The sequence below is a fragment of the Cavia porcellus genome, unplaced genomic scaffold, assembly GCF_034190915.1.
Source record: "Cavia porcellus strain 051 isolate PalLab524CR breed Dunkin Hartley unplaced genomic scaffold, mCavPor4.1 scaffold_12, whole genome shotgun sequence".
NCBI classification, from domain to species: domain Eukaryota; kingdom Metazoa; phylum Chordata; class Mammalia; order Rodentia; family Caviidae; genus Cavia; species Cavia porcellus.
Genome location: NW_026947495.1, coordinates 25,042,195 through 25,069,076, shown reverse-complemented (window position 1 = coordinate 25,069,076; position 26,882 = coordinate 25,042,195). Strand labels below are relative to the sequence as shown.

The 26,882-nt window shown below is 42.6% G+C and overlaps 1 protein-coding gene across 5 annotated transcripts in view; it reads right to left on the bottom strand.

Annotated features, from left to right (window-relative positions):
- The window catches only part of Mgat5 (alpha-1,6-mannosylglycoprotein 6-beta-N-acetylglucosaminyltransferase), a 338,130-nt gene that overhangs the window by 48,316 nt on the left and 262,932 nt on the right, over positions 1-26,882 (bottom strand). The window lies entirely within an intron of this gene.

The window sequence follows — 26,882 nt, the reverse complement described above, 5'->3', positions numbered from 1 at the left end:
TTCCAAACATAAAGCAAATCTAGTAATAGCTGGATCCGTGACTCAAGACTGCTGGCAGGACGTTGGGCTGGCACACTGTATACGGAAGGGGATGCAGGCCTGAATGTGGTGGGAGATGATCTGCCCTCTGCCACTGAGCGCCCTGGTGACTGTTGCACAGGACTTCTAAAACCCTGGGGGAAGTCTTTTAAATCCCTACTTGGCAAGTCTTCATGAACAGAAAACTAACCACCCCACTAATGCACCAGGATGACTTGTTGGCTCAAGCAAGCCCTCCCTGTGGTCTAATCTGTGAACACATTGAACACCTGAACTCAAAGTGCAATTCCATGCCACATCTGTTGTGGCTTCTAGGTGCCAAACTCTGTTCTGCAGAGGTATAAACTCTAGAATGAGCAGTGTAGTGAGAAAAAGTTTATAAAAAATAATTCCCACTTGAAGCTTGAACCTGTCATACCTACTACAAAAGTTAAATGGAAAAGTTCTAGAGTATGGTTCTTGGGCTAGAGGTGCCTAGTAACTTCTGCACTCCTCTTACTCAAGTCTCTGGTTAAGCAGGCAGGAGTCTCTGTAACCCTACCTCCTCCCCTGCCTACTGGCCCAGAATGGGTCTAACAGGGTGGGAGGGATGCAGTCCTAGGTCACCAGCAGCCTGGGAATGGTAATGAGCTAAGGAAGACAAAAGGAGTCCATCAGATCTTCCTACTAGGTCAGAATCGTGTACACAAAGCCTGATGACTATGGGCATTAGAGTAAAAGAATCATTTGGTATAGGAGTCTCTGCAGCTGTGGGCCAGGTAACAAGGATCTGAGGAGGACAGCGCCAGATGAAGGGATAGGAAAAGAACCCATTAGGAGCTGAAGGGAAAGAGAAGGGAACACAGACAGACAGATGGTCACAGGAGGCATTTAAACATAGCAGCAATGGAGACATCATCTCTGTGAGAATGATGAGACAGAGAGACAAAGGAGGAGAAGAACAAGGTAGAAGGTGACAAAGACAAGAGAATGAGACAATGAAGAGAAAGAAATACCTGGTTTGGTGCTCACTGATTGGTGGCTGTTTCCCATCCTGAATTCCCTAGGCCTTTGTGGATCTCTACCACAACCGTAGCTACCCAAACTTTTCCCAGACACCACTCTACATTTTTACTTGGGCTAGCTGGGTAAATTCCAAAAGGAATCATCTCAGGACTTATGCAGGGATGCAGGGACAGGAGCCTCTCCTTGAAGCAAAAGGAGATACTTCCTGGTAAAAGCCAGCTGCTAAGTAGTGAGGATGGATCATAGGCTCTAGCTGAGATCTGGGGTAAGACATAGACAAAACACCAAAAGCTCCAACTGCTTCCCATCCTACAAATAAACATTCACTGCAGACAGACTCAAGATTAGGATCCCAGAATAAATGCCTGAGAAAAGAATCATATACTCTGTTAACACATGTGGCCATCAAATCCCAGAAAAGGGTATGGTTCAATTTGAGGAAGACAGAAGTCTCTGTACAAGCTAATAAAAAGCTTATGCACTTATTAACATTTAGCTATGGTTTCAGGCACCTTCAGAAAGGATTTATATAATCTCACAAACAAGAACTCCCAGCAGGTGATCAGATGGAACAATGTTTCAAGTATCATTGTAATCTCTGAAGTTGAGGTGGCAATTAGGCAACTACCTTAGCTCTCTTGTGCAGAAATTTGGTGAGGCTGAACCATGCTGTGTATTCTAGGTAAAAGTGCCATCGACACCTTTCTAATAGAGCCACACACACTCTGAGGGCAAATATTCCCTGGAGACTAAGGGAACCCAGTGACGTGTGACAGCTCAGATCTCTTTTCTGAATTTTGAGTCCAAGTAATGAACTGTTTCCTGAAATTTTCCACTTGGAATGCTGAGCCACTTCTAAATGGGTGCTACTGTACCCAGCCAGCATCCCTTCATTTGCTCCTGAGCTCAGTAAGTGGTGTCAATCTCCCCACCAGGAACCTACCTGAGAATCACGCTTACTGTTCCTGTGCCTCCCAAAGCCAAAAATAGACACATTAAGTAAGTAACAAAGCCCTGTTAATGCTATCTCTACAATACCAAGTTGGTCTCTTCCTCCTCCGGCCCTGCAGCACTGCTCATCTGGCTTGTGCTAGGATTAAAATTATCAGCACCATCACATAACTCTCTGTGATTCCAAGAGTACCACGTCTGTCCATGATTTTTGTAAGTAAGTGGCAGTGTTGGGATCCACCAGAAAAGAATTTGTATGGCTTGATGCTACTAAATTTTTAACCATGCAAAACAATATTATGCATATAGGTGATATCTATATATGTGGACATTTGTAGTTCAAGTACAAAAATATGCATGAGGATGACATAAAAACTTCTAGGATTGATTACAGAGGAGAGATGATTTGGTAAAGCAGATAGAGCCTCAGTTCTATTTACAATACATCATTTATATGTTAAAAACATTGTAAGAAGAGGCTAGGGGTTTAGCTCAGCGGCATAAGCACCTGCCTGGCAAGTATGAATCATGAATTTGATTCCTAGCGCGTGCGCGCGCATGCGCGCGCGCACACACACACACACACACACACACACAAAGGCAAAGCAAAAAGTTAGCATCTGTAAATCTGGATGGTGTCTAGATGTCTACTATGATTTGAATCTATTTCCTAACAGTTAACAGTATTTCAAGATGGGTCTTTGAATGTAATTAGGATTAGATGTAGATGAGGTCAGGGTCCCCATGATAGCACTGGAAACTTTTATAAGAGGAAGAGACACACCTGCTCTGTGTTTCCATGTAGTGAGGTAGCAAGAAGGCCCTCACCAGAGTCCAGGCAGAGGCCAGTTGTGTGCTCTTAGATTTTTCAGTCTCCAGAAGTATGAGCCACATAATCCTCTATATTCATTCTCAAATATTTGGTTATAGCAACAAAAAATGGACTGACACAATGTGTTTTTTAAAGACTTCTGTATATTTGGTGTATTATTCTACAACATAGACATAAACATTTAAAATAGATGTAATCATTAATAAACAAAACTCAGACTGTCCCAAGACTCCAAAGTTTTCACCCCTGCCACTACACCAGAAGGCTTAATTCTTGCCATCATAGGGTTCAAAGGATCCTTTTCCTTTCAGTGTATACTGTACACTGGTACATTTTAGGTTTAAGGAAAAAGGGGTTAAGGTTTCTTAAATGAAAGAGGTCCCTGCCTACCTTTCCCTAACTCAGGGGAAGACCCAAAGTAGGAAGGGGTGCACAGACAGGGATGGGAACATCATTTAACATGCACACCAACCCTTTCCACAGCTTGGTTATCTAGGCCTTGGGTAAAGCTGACATCACCGACACAGAAGTCCCACTGATCTAAGAATTGAGTGAAGATCACTTCCTAAAAAGCTTTGCTTCTCTGACTTATGAGGTCAGGATCAAGGAAAATTATTCTCAAAGCCTTTTCACCAACTGATTTCTTCAGACACAGCCAAAAGGGGTGTGCACTGAGCAGCACACCACAGTAGCACATCACTTTTGCCTCGGAGCCACAGGAAAAGCCTCTAGGAGATCCCAGCTCAGTGATTCTACAGCCCTCTAATGCTTTCAGTCTCTGGTTCAATTTAAATTTCCTTTAAAAACTACTGATCTAACTGATTAAAATTTAAATCTACCTAACCTCATTTGCAGGGAGGGGATTTGAAGGAAAAGAAGAATGCATGCTAGAGTCAAGGAACACTGTTGTCAGCGTGTCTCTGGCTGTTTATGGCTGTAGCTGGAGGCAGGTACATTTGTAGAACAGGTATGAAGATATTTAGAGCTTGGATGCAGAGCTTTAGGAAAACAATTCAATCTAAACAACACATCCATGTGTCCACAGCAGGGGAGAGGCACAATGTACAACTGGAGAATCAGAAGCTCTCTTCCAACTTCTTTTGCGGCTGCAGAGCTGGGGGTACAGGAATACTCCAGGAACTTCCTTAGACAAGTGGTAGTTTCTGAGCTTGGGGCTGGAGTGGATACTGTGTAATTCTCCCCAGTAACAACTCTGACTCCCCACTGCAGACACATACAGCTCTTCTGGGTATCACTTCCCTTATTTATCTTGCATCTCCTTTTGACCTGCTACTTTTCAATAAATAACTCTGTGGCCCTACCCAGAGCTGGTTTGTCCAGTGGTCAGCACCTGTTAAGTCTGAGTCATTGGGAATCCTCCTGAGGAAGCCTGGATGGGAACAGGAAGTCAAACCTTCTCCAGCGGGACAGAAGAGATCTGTATACCAAGGATGGGAGGCAAGTGTGGATGGAAACTGCTTCATGGAGACCAGGTTCTAAGAAAAGAAAAAGGAAGTCCTGGTGGACAGGGCCAAGTGGGAAGGAGTGTGTTTGTCTTGGCAGGCTGCTGGTCCACAGTGCCACTTGGGTTTGAGCTCAGGTACATTCTTGCCTTCCCTGTGGGTTCCCAGGATTGAACCATCCCTGGTACAGCCCATGCTGCTAAAGCTGAGGCCCTGTCACTTGCCACAAGAACAGTCTTGACAAGTCTACACTGTGATCAGATGCTTTGTGGATTTTCCACCTTGTTTTTAAAGTAGTAGCTTCCATCTCCTCCACCACAAATAAAGAATTAGTACTTTACATGGTTTTACAAATACAGACTCCATGACTTACAATGGGGTTGTATCCTGATAAACACATTACAAGCAGAAAATACTGTAAGTCAAAATATTCTAATCAACCCACTGTAAAGCTGAAAAACCTTAAGTCAAGTCATAAGTGGATAAATCATCTGTATACAGGAATGAATCACATTTCTTTCCTTAAGAAACACAAGGCCTCTGCGTATATTTGGAACAAAAGTAGTCATGAAAGTGAAGTGTTTTACTATTCCTTGAAAGGCTTGCTGGACTCATAATGGGGATCTTGTAAATCTATTACTGGTCTCCTCTCTTCACCCTGGTAACCTGCCTCCCCAGCTGTCAGAACCTTGGACCCGAGCTCCTTGTATGAGTGGTGACACACGTCTCATAATCTCCTCTGACAGCCTGCTTCTTTTCTCACACCAGTGAAGCTAGAAAGAAGGGACACATAGGATGGATGGCACAGTCCCTCCTCCTGAATAACAGCCTGGAACTAGAGGGCCTTTAGTTCCCTGGGACTCAAGATGAAGGAGGGCAAGTCAACCTCTCTTTTTACTAGATTGCACTAAGGCAGAGTTCCTCCTTGTGGGCTTTCTAGGGGTTCTCCGTGTCTGTATGGCTCCTGGTGAGGTGGGGCTAGCATGGACACAGACACCGTCACATCATTCTGCACCGCCCTCTGATCCCGTAAAACAGTGATAGGTACCCCCATCATGCGGCAGCAGCATTCACTGTGTTTCTGATCACACTTCATAAAAACATGAACAAGTGCTTCAGAACAGTTTCAGAGCATGGCGAGAATGAAGGGATAAGTGTGTCTGATGTGAATAGTAGTATTTTGGAGGGGCATTAATGGTGATATAGTGCTTACTCTAATAAACGTTTAAAAATTAAACATTCACCATGTATTTTGACAACACCACATGTACTGTTTTTTTTTTTTTTTTTTTTTTTCCTACACATACAAGGCCCTTTCTGACCTAGGTTTCTTTGCTCAGGCTCTCCAGCTTTACCTCCCACTACTCCCTCTTCCACTCTGCCTAAGGTCTACCCGCACTGAACGGATCCCCTATGCCTACACCTCTCCTGTGCTCCCCAACACTGGGTGCCGCTTCCTGTGTCCACCCTGTCCTTTGAAAATCCTTACCTTGGCAACTCAGCTTTTCTGGTCACACCCAAATGAAGTTAGCTGCCAGTGCTCTGTACTTTGGATCTTCCTGTTTTACCTCTTTGTGTGGTGCTGTTCCTAAGTGTTCGCACCGGCTGGAATTGTGAACCCAAGGCTGCAGCACAAGGCTCAGCAGAGATATGGCATCTAACAGGTACTCAGTCAATACATATGGCTGAGCAAAAGTGACATTTGTGGGTTCCTAGAAAAGAGTGCCTCAGGTACTGCCAAAGTCCTCAAAGACCTGCCAATGACCTGTCCATCTCCCCACCTGGAGTCAAAAGCCAAGTTCTTCCATCTGCACTTGGGAAGCGACTTCCAGGTCCATGAATACCCAAGGACATATTTTAATAAAACACAGAATGACAGTCACGAAACTTTAAAGATATATTTTACAGTTGATTTCCTTTCCTTTTCACACAGCTACCAAGAATAATGTTCGGTCTTAGCAGCTGCGAGGTAAAAAGAAAGACGAGTGGGAGAGGGGGGACAAAAGGCAACCACCTCATCTACCTGCTCCTGAGGGGTAAAATTCAACAAGCTAGAAAAAGTATCTCATTCCAAGACTAGAGGTAAACTAGAAAATGCAAATCTCTGAATTTCAGCAGTGAAGTAGAAATAATTTACATTACAGAATAATTTAAAGTCTGTGCAGTCTGGATTCATTTATCTCCAGTAACCATCTGAAGCTGGTGTGTGTGTGTGTGTGTGTGTGTGGTCTTCACTGTGTTTCACTCCAGCCTCACAGTGCTCTGAAAGACTGAGGAGTCATCAGTCTCTAAGCCCATCCAGCCTGTCACTTCCTTCCTAGACACCTTTCTAGGAGGAAAAAATGGTGCTCAGTAATTATAGCGGGAATAAAAAGGGAAGCCACTCTGTTGTCATTTGACTGATTTGTGGTCCACCATGGGTCATGGGCAATACAAAGAAGGGAGCCTGTATCTTGTGATACAGAGGTTGAGCAGTCTCAATCTAGAAACTGAAATTTCAAAATGTTCCAAAATTTGAAACTTTACTGCTCAAAAAATTTCCCATTTTTGGAACATTTCTGATTTCATATTTTTAGAATAATGGTGATCAAACAGTCAAGTCTATACAAATATCCCAAAAAACAAAAACAAATAATCTAAGCCTTTCAAAGAAAGACTACACAACCTGTACTGGGTTTGTAATTGAGGTTAGAATGGATTTTTTAAAGTCTTTTTGAGACAGGGTTTCAGGATGGCCTTGAACTTACTTTACAGTCCTAGCTAGTCTTGAACTCTCAGATACTCCTGCATCAGCTTCCTGAGTGCTGGGATTATAGGAATGTACCACCATGTGTGGCTTTAAAATGGATTTATAGTAAATAGGATTTTTCAAGGTTCCAGATTCCTCATGCTGAGAGTGGAAAGTTCTCTCTTTTTTTCCATGCATCCTGGGCACCAAGGAGAATTTTCTTCAATAGAATGGAATTTCAACATTTCCTGGGCCCTAAATCTACAGAGATATTTCCTGACTTTTGCTCTATCCTGCCTATAAAACCGAGAGCTTCTATGTCGTCAGGAGGCAGATTACTTGCCCTCCCAATCTGGCTATGAATGAATTCAATTCTCCATTTTCTTGATGGTAGACAGAATGAATTAGTTTGGGCTCCAATTCAACCCTACCCAGGCCCTACACAGAATTTTGACTTCATCCAGGGCACTGGGGATGAACATATCCCATGAATGTTACTGTGTTTTTTGTTTTTTAAGACAAAAGATGTTAATGTATGAGTTATTTTCCTCTCAACCTAAAACCTCAGTATTCAGGTTTAATTGCAGCGTTGACACTCTGTGATAAGTAAGTGGGTTTTGGGTTGCAGTTTGGGTACTCATCTCTAAAAGGTTCACCATCACTGGCCTAGGGCAAGTCCAGTAGCCCCACCTAAAACTGCACTTGAGTATGCTTAGAAGATAGGAAGAAGGAAAGATATTCATAAACACTTATTATGATCTACAATAACTAGGTGAGAAGTTTGGTCTCTGGTCTAAAGAAAGAGATCAGGAAGTTTTTCAGGCTAACAGGGAGTATGGAAAGAGCAATCAGTCCTGTTTTTGCAACCTGACAGCAAATTTCTCATCTCCAAATAGCAGACACTATCACTTTACAGTTCTACTAGACACCTACTATATGCAAAGTGCTGAGTGAGGCCTGGGAGTAATGAAATATATGTAAAAGCTGTTTAAAATGTGGTGCTAATACTTCCCCAAAGCATCACATGGAAGAAGCTAGAAATAGAAATCCTCAGCTCGAATTTCACCACATGGCTCAGTTTGAACCAAAGCCCGTGCCCTTACAGATCTACTAGTCTGGGCCAGCTGGTTAGTATGCTTCCCAGTTTTCCAACACTGATGTTTTTCAGGGTTTTCTGCCATTTAATGAATGCCTCTTAAGGAACCCTGGGGAATCACTGGGCAGTCTGCAAACACAAGAAACCCTCTGACATGACCCCCTCTCTGCTTTGGGGAGAACAGGAGGTCTTCAAATTGTAAAGCTGGTTTCTCTTTTCCCCAATGCAAATTTAGTCACTTATGGATAATGATGCCCTTTAATCTACTCTGACTGACACAGTCCCAATGCAACAAAGCCCATCAGCTATGCTCCTGTGTTCAGGAAAAAGGCCGGAGGTTGAAAATAGACCACCCAAATATGTGGTCCGAATACGTCAACAGACTCCTCCATGAGCTTCCTGTTATCAGCTCTATCTGGACAGTAATCACAGGAAACAGACTGGAGTGAAATAGAGAAACTTGTCACAAAGAAAAGGTTAGCAAGATAAGAGGCTGTCTTAGCAAAACTTAAATTGCATTTTTTAAAGGAATCCTCAATAGAGTCAGTGAATGGTGGATGGAATGGACCAGAGTTGAGAGCTTTCTCCTTTACAGAATCCAAGGAGGGGACGATATCCTGATGGCTTTGGGCTAAATCCTCTCCAGGACCACCCTGCTAGTCTCTAGGGAATTGTGGAACACTGGGGTGGATGCTGTCTTAGTGAAAAGCACCAAGGCCAAACTATAGGTGGGTGATGGGAATACAGAGCTTTTCTTGACTCTTCAAAGGAAGCCCCAGAGGCCAGGAACCAAATGAGAGTCATGTGCCCTGAAGTGAGCAGCCACTCCACCTCTGTTAGAGGCAAACGTGTAAGTAAGCTTGTGGAACTGGTGCGGGTGGCTGCTCCCCTCTCCCCTGTAGGAAGGAGCCCATAGCGGGTCTTTTGGCTTGGTCTCCAATTCTTCATAACTGGGTAAAGAGAGCTTGTAAGGGGCCACATTAAGAATTTCACTGTGATCCCAGGACTTTCTCAGGAATATAGTCTAAGGCAAAACCCAAGCTTTGAGAAGGTCCCATGGTCATAGACCAGAAGCTGATAAGACTTCCCGAAGAAGTCTACAGTAGGACCTGCTTCTGGAATGGCTAGAGCTTCGAGTTTCTCAACGGAAAGGAGCACTGGGCTTCCCTTGGGTACAGAAGGGTACCCAACTATGTTTCAAAGGACAGGGTTTGGAGCACAGAAGCCACAGGAACAATGGACAGTGAAAGGCCTGAACCTGAGAGGCAGTCATGCTGTCAAATGGCAAACACAAAACAATGGAAATGATCCACAGGACCTGGGATATTCATACAGCTCCTTCATAGTCTTGCCAGAGGAAATCAGCATTAGATTCCTTTGGAGTCGAGGTGGTGAAAACACGGTGGTAGAATCTTACACAGGGAAGGGTTTTCCTACCTTTCATCTTGACCTTTTCTTGCTTTGTGCCTGGAGAAATTGTCAGCAGCAGCTCAGTTATGGGGACAGAAGATGTTAGAAAGGATAAGAATGTGACAGGATAAGCTAGGGAAGCCGTGAGGCTGACCACACATCCCCAACCTGCTTCCAGCTTCTGGGATGATGCAGCACTTGGCAGCAGAGGGAAGGAGCTTAACTTGAAATGGTGTTCAAAGTTTCCATTATTAAACCAAAGTGGATACACTTTAATTACTGCACTGGGATTGTTCTTGCAACTAAAAGTAACAGATGGATTTTTTACTGTTTTAAGAGTTATACAACCTGCCCAAAATTGTATCCAAGATGTAGAGAATAACAACTCAACATATTAAGGGTGTAAATGGTTGCTTTTGTCTGGTAGTCTATGAAATCTAATTTTTTTCAACTTTGTAATACACAATGCCTTTAGGTGGTAAATGGGCAACCACTTACCACTTCAAGTTATATGAATCTATTGGGGTTTAGGAAAATATGGTATACTTTATGTGAGTGCATCAATATTATTTAGGACCAAACTAAAATGGTTAATTTTTAGAGTAAATCCATTAAGAATAACAGCAGTTAATAGTCCAGGAGGGCGTGGATTTGGGGTGGAATGATGGACGGAAAGGGGAGGAGCAGTCTGTCATTCCACCAAGCCTGGTAGTGACAACGCCACGACAGGGCCCCAGGGTCATGCTCTTTGCTCAAGAGATCTGGATCAGGATGACAGAGCAGGAAAGAAAAAGGTGGATGACTCAGGGCCAAGGGCTGTGAGCAGCAGATGCACATACTTTATCAGGAGGCTGAGTGATGCGTCAGTGTCTTAAGGACTGGAAAGCAGTCACTGTGCTCACTCAATGCTCACTGGCTCAGCTAGTGTCCAAAGACAATCCCCTTTCTCTTTAAATAAAGAGGACCAGGACTTCTGGTAGGCACACAAGGATAGCTTTACCTCCAGGCTGGGCCACTCTGGACCACTCCTTAATCTAGAGATTTCCCAACAATCTGGTTGAAGCTGATCTCTGGCTGACACTCTGGCATACCAGGAGCATCCAACATCCAAACGGAATCACTTTTAACACCTCCCACCTTAGATCATTAATTTCAGTAATAACCATGGCATGAAATGAACAATAAACATGGCAGGAAAGAAATGCACCGAACATTTTCTTTTTGAACTTTGAATAAATAATCACATCAATAAAGAATAAATTAAAAGCAATACTACATGTAAAATCAGAAAGTAACAGATTAATAACTTTAATCATTTAAATGTAGTTCTTTGTAAAAAGGGAGAAAAGGACCCACAGCTTTCTGTCCTGTCTATGCTAATTTCTCTTAGCACAGAGTAAAGAATAATATGACATTTTCTGTTTTCCATTGTTAACTGTATGTTTACCAGTGGCCCCACCAAAATTAATACGCTTCATATATTCACATTAATGGACAGCACTGACATATTTGTCAACCTGCCTTTACTAACAGGTTACTGAGGAGCATTTTTTTTTATCAGTACCGGGGATCGAACTCACAACCACAGGCTTGCAAGGCAGGTGCTTATGCCGCTGAGCTAAATCCCCAGCCCCTTGAGGAGCATTTTTTATTTATTTAAAAAAGATTCTTTCAAATGAAGTAAGCATACAAGTCAGTCACAATATGGGTGCCAGCGTACACATCAAGCCTGTTTATTTCTGTATGCCAGGTTAGAAAGTAATTGCTTTCTTACAATTTCCAAATTTTTCACATACAATTATCCTGTGACTTGGGAAAAGATAAAAATCTATCTCCAAAGTTACATTTGTAGTCCCAAACAGCATGTTTCATGTGTTGTGTTTATGTAGGAATCTAGGAGGTGGGATCAAGGAGAAGGCCTATTTTACTAGGAAACCAGCAAGGGAAATTAAGGTACGAGCCAGGCCTACGTCTGCAGGACGGTACACATCACTGTTTCACTGTAAAGAGAACAGGGAGCCCCATGGGCCTCACCCTTCTGCCAGCCTCTCATAGCCATGAGCAAAAATGGTGCCATGTGTTGGAAGAAATACAGACATTAGGTGGGTGCTTACACTGCCCTGGGCACACACACTTCTTGGATCCTTCAGAGGCAACAGCTGGGATGTGGGGAGCACACCAAGACTGGCTCCATTCATTTGATTCTGAATTACATAAGATACAGACTAGGCCACTGCAATATGGAGAAACAGCAACCTGCAGTCTGGGACTGAAAAAGTTTTCAATGAAGTCCTTAATTTACTGTAAAAGAATTAACCCTGTGATTCTATAGCAGTATTTGGAGGTGTTCCTCTCTTTGGAGCCCTAATTAATAATAAACAACACCTCTTTGGAGACACCAGGATGGCCACAGACTCAGGTAGGTCACCAACATGTCCACTGGTCGCAGATCATGAACACAAAGACTGCTTAGGAGGAAGAGAAGCTCCAGGTAACACATGAGCTCTCTCTGTCATAATGACTGCGCTCAGGGTAAACAGTACTGCTTCAAAAAGACTCAAGGAGTTCTGAAGATCTTTATGCTTGGTGGCTCTTGCCAGCTGCCTCACAAAATGGAGGGCACTGCCTGGAAGGCAGAGGAAGGGAAGGCAGGAGCCAGTCTGTCTGCTGTATGCACACGTAGGTCTGTCCCTACCCCACACAGGGCTGTTACAACCAGCCTTCATTGGGATCCTCCACCCAAATGTCTGTAACACTTAGTAGGCAGTTGGTTTCAAAACTGAGGCCATCTTGGATTTTATACCAGCTCTGTGACTGGCTTCTTGTGGGATCTGTAGGTGCCCAAGCCTTGGTTTCCTTATCTGTAAAGTAAGGATGGTAATCACTGTCCTATTATCTCAACGGGGTGTTCACATAAACAAATGCAATTTCTAAAAGTATTATGATGTGAAGGGGCCACAAGTCCCACAACCACATTCTTTTTCTCTTTCCTTCTTTCTCTCTCACACACGCACTCCCAAAAAGCATCTAAAAGAGTTCAGCCAACACTTTGTTGTAGTTGACGCAGGACAGGCCATTGAGCCCAGCCAGAGCAGTGCCTTCTATGCTGCAGGGCAGACCCTACCCTCACCAAAACACCTTTTATCCTTGACATGAGCTCCCTGACTCAGGGCTCCCCACCTGTGTACTGGGGGAGGGTGTGGACTGGCTTCCACTGCACCACACAGTCGTGGTGAGTTTCTAGTTTCAAGCTTGAGTGCATCAGCGCTGTGCTTGTTACATTTCCTCTCCAAGGCACTCTTCCCAGGGCCATGTGCATTAGTACCCATGGATTTTCGATGATGGATGTGTCAGATGGTAATAATGAGCATAATCTCTCTCCTCAGAATTACCAAGTGTCAACAGTCCTTGTAGGCTGGGACCTGGTATGTGACAAACCAGGCCACTTAAAACACAAACCTCTTCCTTCCCTGTTTGATCAAAATAGGAACTATCCTTCAAATCCCAGACACAATCTCTCTGTGCTATTGAGATATTTGGATAGAGACCCCCATTCAGCACAACACTGAGAGTTCCCTTTGAATGACAGATGACAAACAGCCTTCATGGAAGGGCTGATCTTAAAAGGAAGCTAAAAATACCCTCCCCCTTCCGCTCCTCGAAATAAATCACACGTCTCTTGAAATTTCCCTGCTTCAGTTCTGATTTCCTGAAATCAAGATAGAATAAAAGTGATCAGTCTAATTAGAGCACATTCCAATCCAAAATTCTGCCAATAAATATACTTAGAAAAGAAAAGCAGCTAAAGCATCTTAATTTAGAAGCAGCAGTTTGAAAACAGGAACAACTAAAATACATTTGGAAAGCAAAGCTGACGTCTCACCCTTGTCAGTCATTTTGTAAAATCCCTCTGGCTTTCTGCATCCTCCTCTCTCCCCACAATTCACATCTACCCATCTCCTCTGTTTCTTGGGTACCATGTGAGCTCTGCTCCAACACCAGGGCCACTCTAATGTGTCCAGGGAGTGATAGGAAAGCAGCTGCCGCATCTGCAGCCAGGCAGTTGAGTTTTTAGACTCAGTACTATCCTTGGCTATGTGCTTTTGGAAAGTGGTTTAACCCACCTGACTCCAGATTCATCTTTTCTTCTGGGGAGCCTGAGAGGACCCCAGCAGATGGTAAGGACAAGTGACTCCAAATACACAGGCTTTCTCTCGTGATTTGTCACAACTTTCTCCTCTGCCCCATGTCCACTGAGCTGTTATGGACTAAGTCCCCCTAAAATTCACGTTAAGCTCCTAAATCCCAAAGGGGGGCCTTTGGAGCCAATCAGGTCACAAGGACCAAGCCTTCATGGATGGGATCAGTGGCCCTGTAAAAAGAGATCAGAGATTTAGCTTGCTTTCTTTCCCATGAGGAAGTAGGTTGCCTACAACCTATAAGACAGCCCTCACCAGGAAGAACCCAACCATGTTGGCACTCTGACTGCGGACTTCTGGCCTCTAGAACTATAACAATTATCTGCTATTTATAAGTCACTTGGTTGCTGGACCTTGTGGCAGCAACTACAGTTGATTTGGTCAAGGGGTGACTAACTATGATTTCCAGTTCAAAAGATGCTCTACTGTTAACCCTAACACCACCCTGCCGCCACCACCCTAGATGGCCCTCTTGAAGTGCTCTGAGCAACACCTTATTGTTGACACTTTCCTCAAGCCAATCTTGTCTGAAAGTCTGACACAAGACAATGAGTAAGTGATGTTTAACCAATGAGTGAAATCACACAGAGGTGGGAAGTTGTTCACTCCAGTGGAGAACAGAGCCCAATAACCTGGTATTTCAAAGGAAAACTGCAACAACTATTTTAGCAAAAAACCAAAGGCTACTATATTTATATACTTAGATTTTCCTAGTGGGGAGAAGGTTAGGTGTTCACATACTAAAATGCCTGTGATAGCCAGGTGTGGGGTGCATGCCTATAATCCCAGCACTCAAGAGGTTGAGGCAGGAAGATCATTGTGAGTTCCAGACCAGCTTGGGCTACAAAGTGAGCTCGAGGCCAGTCTGAACTGTGTAGTGAGATCCTGTCTCAAAAAGACAAAATAAATAAATAAAATGGCTATCATGTAGTTCAAATTTGTGCTCAATGATAGCCCAGACAACTCCATGCAAATTCTAGGAGTATGGGCAAGTTAAAAGTTCTTTTGAGAAATTCTACATTTAAAGTAGCTGGGGATTTAGCTCTAGGTGGCATAAGTTCCTGCCTGGTGAGCACAAGATTATGAATTTAAAATAAAATAAAATAATGTTCTTTCACATGATTCAAATACAGTTTAATTTCTGAAAGCAAAATAAGCTTATATACTGAAATAAAAATGTCTTTCTACATTTTCTAGCTTCAAAAAGTTAACAGACACTGAATTTTTCTTTTGCAGTTTGGTTTATTTGGAGGGTAGTACCGCTATGCAGGAATCTCACTGTGACTGAGATATGAAGTCCAAAGACGGATGCACAAGATGATTTCCCTTAGACACCCACAACAAAATGTTCATTTACAGTTTTCATCGTTTTGATAATGAGCTCTACATTGTAATAATACTAACTCATTCTTATCAATTAATTAATACCCGTACAGTAGGAAGTTGTGCTCAACACTTTTTCATTGGCACAGATATAACTATCAAAAAGAAACTAAAGACCAAGTGGTAACACAGAGTCCTGAATAGAAGACTGCAAATAACGACCAGCCTACAGGGAAGCAGTGAAGTCATATTCTGTTGATACAAATTTCTCCCTGTGGGAATGGCTGGAAACACTGATGAAACCGCACCGCGCGTCACCTGTTCTGGTTATCTGCCGTTCTCAGTTTAGAAAGAGTAACTGCAAAAGGGGAACAAAAGTGTGTGGCAGAATGTGGAAAAGGAAACATGAGCAACTTCATTACAAAGGTTCAAAAGAGGTACACGCGGCTTCCTCTGACTTTAACACAATTTTTGAGCTCAGAGCTACATACTTAGTCTCAGAGCTACATACCCTACTTAGGCAAAAACACGAATATTCTAAATTTATTACAGGAGCAGCCTGCCATAGCCCCACATTAGTTCTGATTCCAAATTTGCTCGGGTCACCTTCACACCCCATTAGCTCAGGTACCCACCAAGCCATTACACACCATATGTGCATGACTGCAGGCCTCAGGGTCTCCAGGAAAAAATTAATCACCGAGGACCTATCTAGCTAGTTGTCTGATGGTGCAGCTGGTAGAACATATGGAGGCAGCAAAGAGGCTGAGGCTACACTCGGAAAAATTAAAGTGAGAAAGTTTCCTTTCAAAACAGCAGCAGAGCTGGGAAGCAGAAGGTGCTAGCTCACTGCAGGTGTTGTTCAGGTCTGCTTTCCGGAAGGACTTTTCAGATAGTCCCCTATTTAAAATTTACAGGCTAGCTTACTAGTGAATACGGCATCAATATGAATATCTGGAACAGACTGAAAAACATCAAGTATGTTTTAATTAAACTATCACTAGTAGGTACTAACAGATGAATGTGTGTAGGTAATGATTTCTAATGACTGCTAATATTAAGAAAGCAGAGCCAGGCAGGGGTAGCCCTCATCTGTAATCCCAGCATCCAGGAGACTGAGGCAGGAGGATTGCTATGAGTTTGACATCGGCTTGGGCTACACAGTGAGATCTTGTCTCAAAAACAAAACAGCATCTTGGCACAGTGGCACACACCTGTAATCCCAGCACTGTGGCACACTGAGGCAGAAGGACTCCAACTTCAAGCTCAACCTGGGCAATTTAGTATCTTAGCAAGACTGTCTCAAAACACACAAAAGAAGTTGTGGATGGAGCTCAAGGTTAACAGGTACTTGGTTCAATCCCCGATACCATATAAAAGACAGAGAGAGGGAGAGGAAGAGAGAGAGGGTGAGGGAGTGACAGAGTGAGAGAAAGCTAGAGAGACAGAGACAGCAAGACACGTGAACCACTCAGACATGCAGATGTTAATAAAAAGTAGCCTTGTAAAAATCAGCCCTAAATTTAGTCAGCCAGCTATATTCTACCAATTCAGAAAATAAAGCAGGGAGGAAAAATGGCAAACCACACCAGGGATATGGGATTGTAAAGTTCAGAGTGTAGGCAACTCTGTAAGATGAGTAACTTAGTTATCTTCAACGAAGATAAACTTCCATTAAAAGAGACCCAAGGAACAGACCCAATCTTACTAGGTGGATCTCCTTTACATGCTGATCTGAATTTTTAAAATTCGGACAACCTAAGAAATCTTTAAACTGACTGATATTTTACTAATTCACTATCAAGTTTAGTTGTGATAAATTGTAGATTTTTTTTAAAAGGCCGTTGATTTTAAATACATACTAAACTACTTCAGGATGAAAGAATAAGATGATTTTGGATTTGCTTCAAAATCCAAGGGAGGTAGGTAGGAGAATAAAGATAAACCATGACTAGTGGTGAGCTGAAAACTAATAAAGCTAGATGAAGGTACCTGAGGACTCATTATGCTATTCTGCTATTAGAAATTTTTCATGGCAAAATTGAAAGAAAAGTTACCTTATTTTGAGAAAACCTTTTGAAAGTGGAGAGAATGAACTCTGCTTGTCCCTGTTTTTTTTTAGGGGCGGCAGTTTTTTAGTATCAGATGCCTCTAGCCTTACATTTAGATCTGTGGTCCCTCTGTACATTTTTTGTGGCTCCCTCTAAATTCCAAAGCTCTGATCCCACCAGACCACGCTGGTAATGCTGGAGTCCTAGGTGCTTCTCATCAGTGGGACCCATGTGACCATAGAACGATGTGTGGGGAACACCTTGATTCCTCCACCTGGAGCTAGGGTTTCCACCCCTAGCCTGCTCTGCAGCTCCTGGGGACACATCTAGATAACCAGCCCTCTGAAGCAACAAGAGGGCAGCTTCCTCTCAGTATTTCTGCCCTTTCTTGCCCCACTTCTGTATTATCCAGGCCTGGGTGACAGGAGGACGATTCCTCTTTTTGCTCCAGCATGAGTTGGCACAAGGCATGAACTCTGCTCTCAGCTTGCTATGGTTCGGATCTGGGGGTCCCACAAAGCCCCAAGTTTTGGAAGGGGACTGAATCACGGGGGGACTCTACTTCGGTGTAGATGGGTCCCCTGATGACTTCCTAGCTGACCTTTCCTACCTTTTCATCAAATACAAAAGTTAGCCTAGCACTTCCCTTCCCATCCTGTCTCTACTGATAATAATCTTACTTTTATTTGGACAGAAATACTCTAGTTAGAAGTCCACCATTTCCCAGTCTCCATAGCAACTAAGGGTAGGTAAATCCTTAATAAGCTTTCTAAAAAAGTTCTTTAGAGAGTGGGCTACCTTCCCTTCTTTTGTATCTTAAGCAGACTGAGATGACATTGAAGCTTGTTTAATGGCTGGAGCTCTAGTAACCATTTTGGATTAAGAAGGAAATTTGAGATGGGTACAGTTAGTTAAGAGAGCAGAGCTGGAAGACAAACATCCTGCATTCTGTCGATACACCACCACAGAAGCTCTGGATCGCCTTTTTAAGTGGGTGGCAAACGAAACCTTTTTATAATGTGTAACATAATACATTTGAATGCAGTTCCTAACTTAAGTCATTAACCAAAACACAGTCACATTTTGACTATAACGCCAATAGCTTATGTATCCTATTTAGTCATTATTTGAAGGACAGTCTTCGTAAGACTTTTGAGGTCATGTCCCATTAACAGTTTTGTTTACACATTTACTAATTTGCCTCTAACAGCTTTTTATAACCTGACAACCAATTTCCAGAGTCTGGCCACAAGCTAATTTTGCACAAAGAACTTTAAAAATAACTTCTCATTCTGCTCTGCATCAGATCGTTTATTCTGACATGCTTTTGAGGATTTCTGTCACCATAATGCAGCGTTTCCAGGTGATTCTGGCTGATAACAAGGTGCTACTTACACCTTATCACACCTTGCAGGAGTCTATGCCCGTTGATTAGCACAGCTTCTGCTCAGCTGCTCCAAATTCGCTCCAGCTATTGCAACCACTTTGGTGACCTTATTGTATGTGCCAGGCTAAAACCTGCTATGCTCATCTTCCTTCCAATCAGCAGTCATCAAAATTTAATCTGTATTTTCTCTTCCTCTTGAGAACGCTCAATATTCTTCATCTTTGGTAGCTTCAAAATCTTTCCCCATTTCATATTGCCAGTAGTTTTTCATTTTCTTATTGTCATGCCCAATACATGTATTGATATAAATTTACAGATTCTCAACTTCATACTCGCACATTGAAAATAAAGATAGATGTCTAGGACTTGGTCATTAGAAGTTTTACTTACTAGCCTATCCTCAAAAGTGATGGGGAATAAAAACAGTACTGCTGTCAACCGCAGGTCATCATCACTGAAGAGGGGCGACAGTGCACAGTGGGGCCCAGCAGATGTGAGGACACCAGGTCTCAAGAATTAGCAAAAGAGAGGGGCTTCTGATGGCTCAAGAAGTATTAAATTTATCCACTTCACAGCCACCTTTTCATTTTTCATTCCTGTTGGGTTTCCCATACTTTGTGTTACCTATGTGCCCTCCGGACAAAACAGCTAACCTGAAATTCTTAATGCTTACTCGATGCTGCCTTGGGTTTGGCCAGCTATTGGGATGCAGGTTTTCCTGCTCAGTACAGCTGTTTAGTTTTCAGTATTATTTGGAGAGAGGAATAAAGAAGAGAGACAGAGAGACAGAGCCAGGGGCAGGGGTGGGAAGGGAAGAAGGAAGAAGAGCAGCTTTTGCTAAGACACAGGTTTCTCAGTGTCAGCATGCACACACATGGAGCGCGAGGAGGGAATGGTGTCGGCTGAACATGTCTGCTGCTTCAGTTCATGTGACATTTGCTCCGGAATGTCAGTATTTTGCAGAATCAGGGACAGCAAGAGAATGTATGGCATACCCCCCCCCCCAGCTGTATGCAGCAAGGCACAGAGGGACTCAGGTCTGTGCTCTATGCCTGGCGTGTCCCTGCCAGTTATCTTCCAACTCGAGGGCCAGATGTGTCTTACCTGTGTCCCCATGAATCATTGACTTCTTCTCAACCATATGAACACGTAAAAATCATGCTTTGCTCACAGGCCTACAAAAACAAGTGTGTGGGCTGAAGATGTGAACCTGATTTAGAGCACATGTTATGGGTGAATCTGAACTTCTATTACCAGTAGCAACGGGTGCTTTGCTGCCAACTGGCAAAAGTACGTAAGAGCTGCAGTGGACATAGCCTGAGGTGGCCAGCAGGAGGACAATGATTTCAAAGGTAATCTTTTAATGAAATACAGCACAAAAGCTAGATTAGTAATGAGATACTTAATTAATATTTTTTCAGATTTGATTGCAATTGGAGGTATTCTGTGTTTTATAAAATACAAAGTTCATTAACATCATCTACAAATAAACAGAAAATTAAACTCAGGTGAGTATATCATTACTGCACACATTATGGCAATTCTTATCTATCCACAACAGACAGTGTTACTCTGTATTTTTTAGTCAGCTTAAGAGGGACAAGTAGCTAATCAGTTGCTAGACCTTTTTAACACACACACAGAAAATGAAACAGGTACCTATAAACTGGAAACATTTTAATAACCTAAAACCATAATGTAATCTCTAAATGTCTTTAAAGTTTCACATAAATGCACAAACACTTCAAGTAAAATGCCAGATCAGCAATTTTGTGAATTTCTCCATTGCATTACTGTTGTGACCACCCATAATTTGACAGCTTAAAACAACAAAACTACCTTAATTAAATTCTACAGCTACAATCTGTTTGTAAAGAAGTGACTGCTCTTACGTTTCACATGCATAGTTAATCAGCTTAACAGCGCAATTCATATAAGTAATTACAACACAAGAATTCAGCAAATACAAAGTTTGGTAAGAAAAACATTCAATTCTTGAGACCTGGTGTCCTCACATCTGCTGGGCCCCACTGTACACTGTCGCCCCTCTTCAGTGATGATGACCTGCGGGTGACAGCAGTACTATTTTTATTCCCCACCGCTTCTGAGGATAGGCTAGTAAGTAAAACTTCTAACGACCAAGTCCTAGACATCTATCTTTATTTTCAATGTGCGAGTATGAAGTTGAGAATCTGAAGTTGAGGATGTAATCAGGATTTTGAGGAGTGGAGGCTCCTGTGAAGATATTTTCTTCTCTCAATCTCCCAGAGCAGTGGTTCTTGACCTTGGAATACCGTAGACTCTTCTGGAAAAGCACAGGCTGTGAAGCTGTATATGTGGTACCCTATTACCATGGTCAAAATTGCTTAGAATGCTTAAGACTCTTGGGCCCTACTCACTTTCACAGCCTCCAAATCTATTCGAGATACCTATTTTTTCTTCCTAGATACCTATTTTTGATGAAGTCCTGAGTGATTCTGATAACAGCTATATGTGGGCTGAGGGTGTAGCTTAGTGGTAGAGTGCCTGATGAGCATATATGAGGCTCTAGGCTTGATTCCCAGCATTATAAAAACAAAACAAAAAGCAAAAAACATCACACTCCAATGAAGCATGTGTGGTGGCATCAACCTTTCCTTTTAGACACAAAAGAAGTTTCCAAAACAGTGGTTGTCAGCCTTTACCCTAAACTGGAATGGCCCAGGGAGTTTTTACTGCCAGGCAGTAACTGCTCATCTGCTTGCTCCAGGCTGGGCCTGGATTTAAACTGCTCTCTAGGTGACTGATTCCAAGAGCAGCAATGGACCTGGGTGACACTCTAAGTCTGGCAGCAAGGATGGAGCAAGCTCCTAAAGATATTTCCGAGAAACCCAAATACACTTCACATAACCAGGGTATACAAAACAAATAAGTTTTTATTCAAAATGTGTTTTTACCATATAAGACCCATTAATGTTCACCCTTAATTAGAGCACAGGAAGCTCTAAGAATCAACTTTTAAAGAATTGCCAATTGAAGTGACAGAGAGAACAAACCTCTAGAAGACAAATCAAGTCTGCAAAAATGAACTAGAAAGCCTGAAGCAGCTAAGACTAAAACGTGTATTTGAGAGCCTGGGCTGGATTTCAGGGAATCTGTTTGTATTTCTGTGGAAAGTAAGAAACCAACTTTTTTCCTGGCATTTACTAAGGTACCTGGAATTATGATTCTAAATAGTCATTATCATTAGGCCAATGCTATGAACTCAGTTTTCCCATGATTCAAGAAAGAGTTCAAAATTCATTTCCATAGAGACTAACACAGGCTTTTGTATTTATAAGGGCTTTACTAGAATTTGGAGTCAGGAGTGTTGAGGTGGATGTTTCCTGAGCTTGCTCTACTGACCTGTGACCATCGCTGCACTATATAGGCATTTCATAGTTTATCTTACTAAAATACAATGCCTAATTAGAACATAAGATCCTTGAAGGCAAGTTTACAGTCTTGTATTACCAGGCCTTCCAGCAAAGGCACAGAGTATGCATGCATTTTCAATGAATGAAACAAAATTCTTGCCCTCTGGACAATCAGAAATGGAATATAACCCACCTGGCTGTGGTAGAATGAAAACAAAATAGCTAAACACAGCAAAATCTGCCCATGTACATTACAGTGAAAGTGACACTAACAGTATGAAAGTGAGAGCTTCCATTCTAGCACAGTAGTGGTACTTATACTCTTTCTCATGAGATCTTCCCTTGAAACTTGCCAGGTAGAGGATGAGGAAACTAAAGTTCAGAGAAGACAGGTAATTTGTCCCATGCCATAATGCTGAGTGATGAGGAGGCAGGGAAGAGCTCTGCATCTAACCTACACATCCTCTTCTCAGACACTCCCTCTGCAACACTGCAAAGCAAGAAGATGCAGCTGCCTATTAATAGCACAAAGCTAAATCCAGATGGCAAGGACTGTTGTTCTTTAAACAGTTAACTGCAAGCATAAATGATGAATAATATATGTTAACAAGTTGATAATCACTACCTTTTATTGAACATTTACTATGCCCTAGACCTACACTATGTGCATAATTCTAGTTTACTCTTCTCAAATACATATGAGCTGAGTAATGGATGTCTGATTAGCAGAAAAAATACACAGAAGCTAGGAGGTAACGGGCTAGGATGGGAAAGACTGAACCAGAAAACAACTTCTAATACCTTTCTTAATGCTACTCAGATTTGAATGAGACTAACGTGATCTGTCCCCATGCACTGGAAGCCTTCCCTCAGTGCGGTAATGCTGAGAAGGTGGTGGAATGCTTAAGAGGTAGGTCTCAGTGGAAGGTGGCAACATCATGGGACATGCTGCTCTAGAAAGAGATTACTTCAGTTTTCTTGAGACTCTGGTTAGATTCCCATGACCGTGGGTTGTCACAGGAATGAGCCTGGTCTTCCCAGTCTCTCTGGCTTCCTATTCTTCCTGCAGTCTCTCCTACATATGCTGCCCCTGTTGTGATGTTATTCACAAGGTCTTCACCACAGGCAAGCAGTGCCATGCCCTTGGAGCTCCAGAACAGTGAGCTAAAGAAAGTACCTTTCTGCACAAATTACCTAGCCTCAGGTCTTTGGTTATAGCAAATGGGGATTGGACTGACACAAATACTGTCCTTATCTTAGAGAAAGGAAGCTTTCAGCAAACCTTTCTTGAGAGCTCACTACATACATTAGGTACTATATTAAGCATTCTTTAACATTCTTTTTCTCATCTCTACAGTTCTATGATCTATGTAAACTAATCAAAAAGGGCACATGGCCACTGTCTTAGTTATTTTTTACTTGTTGCTGAGACAAAATACCTGATGCCCTAAGTTGGGAAAGGAAGGGTTTATTTCTTACAGTTTTTGGAGGTTTCAGTCCATACTCAGTTGGCTCTAAGGCAGGGTGGCATGGTGGGGCCACAGTTCATGGCGGCTGCAAATAGCAAGGTGGAAACCAGCAAGAGAGCGAGACACACCTTCTTGCTGCCATTACATTGTATGCTGGCTCCACCCCTAGGTGGGTATAGCACTGACACCATCAATCCAAGCACTAGACAATGAACCAATCACAAATGCACAATGCAACTACATGAGGCGTGGGGGCCACCAACATAAACCATGACAGCCATGGTCACAACAAAAGTGATGAGTCAAAATCAAGTGCAGAGCCCATGGTCTAATTTTTCTAAGTGCTAAGCTGTGAACTACTCTCTCATTCCCTTTTCTTGTCAATGAAAAGTGCTAAGATCTGGCCCACCTCCAGCCAAGTGTTTATATTTTATTCTCTTGAGATACTATTTTTGTATTTCCTGTGGCCAGGGCTTGGATGGGCACTGGGGATGCAAATGTGAGTAAGACCATTGGGCAGCTGCCTTCGAGAAACACGAGATCCAGCCCAAGAGTCCTAACCTCATCAGAAGTAGCACCTGCCCATGAACAACTTTCCCAGGGCAGCCAGGTGCTGGCAGCTGCCCTTGCCTGAGGGCTGCCTGCATGTAACCTAATCTCTCAGCTTCTTATCCAGCTGGCAAAGGGAAGCCCTCAAAAGTTACAGATGTTTCCTCACAAGGACGAGAAACTGCTTACACTGAGGTCTCTGTCTCTTGCTAAGCTGTGACTCATCTGTCTTTTGGGTCACAGCCACAGAAACACTTCCGTCTTACTCTATTCCTAAAAGAACAAAACTGGAGGGAATGCTTGATCCTGGAGGCAAGGAATAGGAGCAAGATAATAAAATGTTCAGAACAAACACATTTGCTTCTGAAAGGTCCCAGGCAAATACTTCATAATTGCTTTATCGGACCACTGTTAATTCATTATAGCAAAAGTTCAGTTTGAGGAAAAATCAAGAATTTATCTAAAAGGAGAAACTTACCTAAGAAAAAAGATAAGGAAGAGTAGGAGAGAGAAGAAAGGGTAGAGAAGAGAAGATAGGAGAAAGGAAGAGAAAGCCAGAGACAGAGAGCTTCCCAAGACTGAGGATTTAGGGTAGAAAGGGCTGCGAAATGACTGTCAAGTGTGCACAGAGAGCTGGATTCTTCAACAGCCATAACGTAACCACTCTGAAGTGTAGGTACTGTACTGTGGTCTCTGGTAAAATCACCATCTGCAGTCATCCGGACACTCGGGAGCTGTGTTGTACTATCATCCCCTCTCTACACTTGAGCACAGGTTTGTATTAGCTAAGCATCAGGTGAAAGAGCACACAGTAAGTCGGTGGCAGAGCCTGAAAACAACTTTTGTCTGTAAGGCCCTTGCTCTTAACTGCCATGTAGCCTAGATCAAGGTTACATAGACACTTCTCTGGCTAATGCTGGTGGAAGTAAAATAGAAAAATTACAGAAGATGAGAACCTTGTCTTGGGCCCTGCCTCCAGTTGCAACATCTTGACCTCATAGCTCACAGCTCATAGCTCCCACCACGTGGCCCCCACTTTCCCTGTCCAATACTCAAGGATTAGGCTCTCCATGCTGCAGAAGTTACTTGTGAACCAGACACAAAATTATTTTGTTCCCGTATCATCTTTTCAGTACTCCCTACTGACCATGCTCTAGTGCTGGTTATAAAGGAAAAGTATCTCCAAGGACCAGATCCATTTTCAAAAAGCAATCAGAAAGGGTAAATTTGGAGCTAAGCAGCAGTAAACAAATACTAGCATAACTTGCTTAACCTCTATGACAAGGTTGGGGGATATGGTATATCTGGAGGTGTTCTAAGAGGGATGAGAGAGGAGAGTTAAAAGAGGAGGTTGGCTATATACTGGGTATAGTGGATGCCATGTAGGTTGCGTCAAAGGTTGATTTTAATTAACCCTGTGTTACCCAGTTAGTACACAACACATCCGGTGCTGTGCTGGAATGAGCCAGTTCTCTCTAAAGGAGGTGGTATTGGGCCTTCTGCCTCAAGACAGGAGTGGAGAGACAGGTGGAGGAAGAGGGCCAATCATGAAAAAAGTTAGCAGTTTTGATGGCAGTAGCCTTTTCCACAATTAAATGACAGCATTTTGTGAAGGCAGGAAACGGGGTCAGAAATGCATTTGCTTTGTTTCTACTGATACTGCCTATGTTGTTTTTGTCCACTGGCTCTGTTCTTTAACTAAGAAGGTGTATGTCATGACATCATTAAGAAAATGATGGGATTCCTCCAACTGACATGCAAACCATTGCTCATGTCTTACAATATCACATCCCTAAGTTCCTGCCTTCCCGTTTATAGCTCACACGATACGCTTTACCACTCAGTACTTCATGTAAAAGTTGCCACTATTTGTTGCTTGGCCAGGCCAATATTTCTGGCTCTCCAGACTCCCTGGAGATGGAGTTGTCCTTCCAAGTCTCAATTTTTGAGGAAGTTTTTGATGACTGAATTTTGGTAACAATAATGAATATAGTAAAAATTAACAGACTCTTTAGAATAACGGTTTCTGCCACTTATTTGGCAAACAAGTGCAGCCCATCTCAGTTTCACTTGATTCTGTTTAAGGGATTTAGCAGAAGTCAAGACTCCACATAGAATGCTATTGAACTTTTCCTTGAAATGTGTCCTAGGCCATCATGAATGTATTCTTGGACTCCTGGGCAGAGGAAAGGAAAAAAAGGCGGGGTAGCATTCCTAGCAACCCAGTGTCATGGCTTTAGGACAAGCTTCATTTCAAATCTGGACTGCCTGAAGGACTTCGGACTTCTACCTGCCTCAGTTCTTGCATTCAAAACTGGGATCAGTAAGAGTACTGACTTCACAGTTATTGTAAGGGCCTTGCCCCGCACATAAGAAACACTCAAATATTAGCCATCATCATTATTGTTATCTCTAAAAGAATTCAATCTGGTCAAGAATGAATGACAGAGGGAAGCAGCGAAGGTCAGACAGATGTAAAAATTCCAATGGAGCAGGGATAACGGTATGGTTCTCTAGAGCTCTGCTGTCCATGGAGGCTAGATCAGGAGGACTGTGGATTTATTTCACACACAGATGGGCTCATTCAGTATGCAGGGCCTCTCCTTGACCGCCGATTTGATAAATATACGTTGCATATGATTTTTATTTAAGTATAAAATTATACATAGTTGCTAAATTTCACTTTAAAAGCACATACATTGTTGCATCTAAAACTATTTTCCTTTATTACTTTTTCAATGTCACAGTTTTTTTGTTAAAAAAATGGATTTTGTTTCCAACAAATAGCCCATGTTTTAAAGTCTCCCAATCTATATTTTTTTTAATATGAAACTCCATCAACCATCTCTATGAAGGGTCTGGTTTGAGATCTCAAAGACATGGCTATGCCCTGATGTAGCAAGTTCCCAAAGGCAAATCCCTGAATTTCATTTTCTATCAAAGTTATTCAAGTAATCAGCCGGTATAGGAAGCGACCTGGGAGTC